This window comes from Castor canadensis, unplaced genomic scaffold, assembly GCF_047511655.1.
Source record: "Castor canadensis unplaced genomic scaffold, mCasCan1.hap1v2 HAP1_SCAFFOLD_65, whole genome shotgun sequence".
NCBI lineage: Eukaryota > Metazoa > Chordata > Mammalia > Rodentia > Castoridae > Castor > Castor canadensis.
Genome location: NW_027395331.1, coordinates 107,659 through 112,302, shown reverse-complemented (window position 1 = coordinate 112,302; position 4,644 = coordinate 107,659). Strand labels below are relative to the sequence as shown.

General features: G+C 44.9%; 1 pseudogene; it reads left to right on the top strand.

Annotated features, from left to right (window-relative positions):
* The first annotated feature begins 2,507 nt into the window (after window positions 1-2,507).
* LOC141420228 (ubiquitin-like protein FUBI pseudogene) lies at window positions 2,508-2,828 on the top strand (annotated as a pseudogene).
* The last annotated feature ends 1,816 nt before the right edge of the window (window positions 2,829-4,644 follow it).

The window sequence follows — 4,644 nt, the reverse complement described above, 5'->3', positions numbered from 1 at the left end:
AGTTTTGCCTCTTCTTGGTGGTTGTTCCTGCCAGGTGTATCTTCAGCATCTGTCCAAGAGTTTACTTTAGGAAACACGCTTTCTGCTTCCTCCCTCTGGTCACCATCTTGGAATCTCCTGTCAAAAATGTTAAAGACAATTATTGAAACGTAAACCAATAGCTTGGGAGTATACTAAAAACATCCAGGCTTTCAGTAAACAAACACAGGCTGTGGTTGCCCAGCTTTGAAAACATTCTCTTCCAGGCAGGAGTTGAGTCTGTTGGAAATCAGATGCATGTTAGCAAGAATCAGATATTTACATTCTTGCCAGTGAACAAGGACGAAGTTTGCATTTAAGCTTCATGGAGTAATAAGAGCCTTGTTTCCAACTCTGAAAAGCAACATGAATACCATAAGCATGATTCTTGGCTTTATTGATCTTGTCTCTCTGCCACAAAGGAACTTGCATAGAGGAGGGCATTTTATGGGAGGGAATTTCCAGTTGTAAAGTCTCTGTGCAGTGGCCATGGAGCTCTATGTCAGAAACACCAGGTTGACAGCAGTAGATGAAGAAGCTTGCAGAGCTGTTAAACGTGTAAGTCACAGGCTGACTCACCGAGGTTTCAACGAACTCCATCTCATGTTGGATAAACATGATCATGTCACCATGACTGACTTCCCATTACAATGCTGAATGGTATTTCAGCAGAGGCGTAAAGTGCATTAGGAGTGTCTTCTTTCCTGCCTGTGAAAGTGAACTTTCTCCAACCATTAGTGACACCAGGAGCGAGGATTCCTTTGATATTGAAGTTTCTGTCAGCAATTACACAAAAAATGCAGACTAAGGATAAACTGCTTCATCCAGCAGCTCCAGATGGTAAAAATATTGAAACAGAGGAGGGATCTCATTTCTCATTAACTGATGAAGGGTGTGAGACAACTCAAAGCTTTGTGAGTCAGAGAGAGAAAGTGAAGTCAGGCGGGTCAGCTGTCTTCTGCTGCAGCGCCTCTGGACACCTTCAACAGCTAAAGGAAGCCAGTTCCTCAGAGCAGACTGCACATGATGTTCAAATGACAGCATGCAGTGAAGCTTTAGAGGAAACCAAAGGGCAGGTTTTCTGAGGACAAGAACACAACTGACAATGACATCACGTTCAAGGAGGAAGCCCCTGGCTCTGAAGAACACCAAGATGAATGCGCTCCCCTCAATGTCTTGTCATCATTAGCAAGGAATCCGAGTCTTTCTGACATGAGGAACACATGAGAAGAATTAGTCACCACAGGTAAGTGTTACTGGGGGTTTCTTCTGCAGGCAGTGTTGTAAGCTGGGCAACAATTTCCCCTGTCCACACCTGAGTTCAAACCCCAGTCCCACCAAACCAAAATAAACAAAGCAAGCAATTTCCCTGGACCTGGAGAAACAGACCGTGGAGCAGTTACACTGAAGAGAGGCACAGAAGGATAGGTAGGAAGCGGCTCAACATCAGCACAGGCTTTATTCGGGAAAGAGAGCCTGCGGAGGGGGTCTCCAGCTAGACCCTACTGCCACGTATGGTCTTGGGTAGATGTAGCGGCGCTGGTGGAAAAGTGCCAGGAAGGTCACTCACTGGCTGGAAGAAGCTTTTGTGGGTCACAAAGGGATGCTCTTGGTGGGCGACTAAGGAAGGTAAGTTGTAAATAAGTCATCTGTTCAACTGTCCTTCGTGCCTACCCAGAAATAAATGTTAACAACTGTCCCGTCGTCAGTCTTTGGGGTGGGTGGGGTGTTTCCAGCCACCTGTGATAGGGAGGGGTTCTGGTCCTAACATGGCTGCCATTGCTGTTAAGCCTACAAGAAATGTTAACTAACTAAAAAGGAAAGGTGGCTGTCAGATGTCGATTACAGAAAGAAGCAAATATGTTCACCAAGCAATGGAAGGAAAATAAGCAAAATATTACATTAAGTGTGGAAGCAGCAGGATTTGGGGGAAAATAATTTAGTTTAAGATCTTGGATATTTCTAATATGTATTTTTTTAAGTTACTGTAACCCTATTTTCAGCCACTTTTGGCGTTCCTTTTTTCTTTTTTTTTCCAATACTGGGGTTTCATCTCGGGGCCTTATGCTTGCTATCAGGTGCTCTACCACTTGAGCCATTCTGCCATTCTGTAATTCTGTCAGCCCTGTTTACGATCCCCTCATTTTGGTCTTTTTAGGACCAAGGCCACTATATTAATAAGTAAACCCTTTTTCATCTATAAACTTGATTCATTCTCAATGTCTTCTGAAGAACTATTGTAACAATTCTGCTAAGCAATCTATTTTTAAAGTAACAAGATAACTATGGCAAATCTAAAATAACTTTTTTCAAAATAACTTAAATAGAGGTATTGCATATTTAAAAACTTCGCATCAGCATTTTTGTTTTGTTTTGTTTTGTCTGTATGATAAACAGCTAGATCACTCGATTTCAAATCCCGGCCATGGGCACCTGGTCCCGTGGTTTAGTCACCAACATGCAGCTCTTCACTGGCACCCAGGAACTACATGCACACCCTCGAGGTGCCCGGACAGGAGACTGTGAACCAGGTGAAGGCTCATGTGGCCTCACCCAGAAGATCAGTCGTGCTCCTGGCAGGCACGCCTCTGGAGGAAGAGGCTACCGTTGGCCGGTGTGGGGAAGCCGTGCTGACCACTCTGGAGGGAGTAGGCCACGAGCCTGGAGGTAAAGTCCATGGGTCCCTGGCCTGTGCTGGAAAAGTCAAACAGGAGGAAAAGAATCCTGGCCGGGAGAAGTGGTGGAACCAGCACCTTCTCAATTCAGTGTCCTCCTTCGACTACAAGAAGGGCCACAGTGCCAACTCTTAAGTCCTATGTAATCCTGGCTTTCTCTAATAAACCCCCATCACTCCCCAAAAACCAAATGCCAGCTATAAGGGGAAATGCAAATATGATGGAGGGGGTAAGAATTATTACACTTAAATTTCCTCATATTATTAAAATATGCTAATTCATTTAAAAAGAGCAAAAAAGTAACAGCTTAAAAGAGAAACAACTTAAACAAGTCATACTTCTCTTCCTCTTTCTCTCCTTGAGCCTGAACTTTCTGAACATTATAATTGCATTGATAATTTATAAAGACCAGGCCCTTAGTAGACATTCATTGAATTAATGCAAAAGCACTCGATTTCATATATTCCCAATGTAATTAGAATAAGCAAATCACAGGACCAAGACAAGGGGAAGACCACAACTGAGCACCTTCCTACTGCCAATCAATCCCTGTGTAAGACTTGAACAATCACCTCCAGCACTGGAAAAGACCTCACAGGTCGGTTGTTCCTGGTGCTGTAGTCTTGTAATCCCAGCTGCACGGGAGGCAGACATGGGAGGAGCATGGCTTGAGGGCAGCCCAGGCAAAGTTAACTTGAGACCTATCCAGAAAGCAAACATAAAGCAAAAGAACTGGAGTGCGTCTCAAGTGATAGAGGCCCCGAGTTCAGCCTCCAGTATTGTGCAAAAAGAAGCAAGCAAACACAAAACCCTCACTCGTGGTGCTGGCAGTGAGTGGTAGGGCACTCCTGCAACCCAAGCTACTCAGGAGGCTGAGGCAGAAGGACCTCAAGTTGGAGGCCAGCCTGGGTTACACTGTGGGACCATGCCTCAAAAACCCCAAATTACTGCTCAACAGCAAAACAAGAGAAGTCATCAGCACCCCAAACGCTGCTGCTGAAAGTCTTAATTATAAACGCTGGGTCCACACTGTATCCTCAGCATGAGGCAGTAATTCAGTAGCTGACTGTGTCTCCACGGGAAATACAACCCCAAGTTCAAAAGCACCAGGTAAGGCTCCAGAGCAGAGGACCAGAAACCCTTCAAACTGAGTGTCCCCTGTTGGCGAAGTGTGTCCAAATTCCAATGCCCACTTAAAAGCAAACTGATAGCCTGTCAGGTGTTTCCGACAATTGCCTAAAAGTCAATATATCCAATAGATCGTCAACTCGCTAACAAGTTGTTACTGTCAGCAGGCATCTGATACTGTCGAGCATCGAAACAGGCTTATAAAAAAATGACTAAGGAGGGCTAAAGGAGAGGTGAAATGATTGAGGTGTTTTACATGCATGTACAAAACTAGGATAACGAAGCTTATTAAAATTATTTTAAAAGAGGGAGATAAGAAAGCAAAAGGGGTAAATTTGATTGAACTACATTCTATGCATGCACGGAAACTCACAATTAAATCCATTTACACAAGTAAGATAATGAAATAAATATTTCAGAAAAAAGAGTGTGGAAGAGAAGAGAATGCAGACAAGTGGGCTTTGGAGGCTTACTGGCAAAGCTCCCCATGTCGGTGAAGCCCAGAGGATGAGGTCTAGGCAAAGGGGAGAAGGCTGGGTGCTCAACAAGGACCCAGGAGAGGGGTGGGCCCTGAGCCAGAAAAGCCCAAACGCTGCTGCCCCCTCGTGGCTGCTTGTAGGTTCACGTGGAAGATGGGCCACAAGTCTCTGCTCATGAATGCAAACAAGGAAGTTTTCTCCCTGGGGAGTTGTGATGCGAAGTCAGCACAAGGCTTGTCCCTGCCTCAGGAAGAAGGCTGGCAATGCGGCCTGAGCTTCCATGGTTTGAAAGAACTTTGCAGCTGTTCCCGAGTGTGAACACATTCTGCTTTCAGCCACTTCTT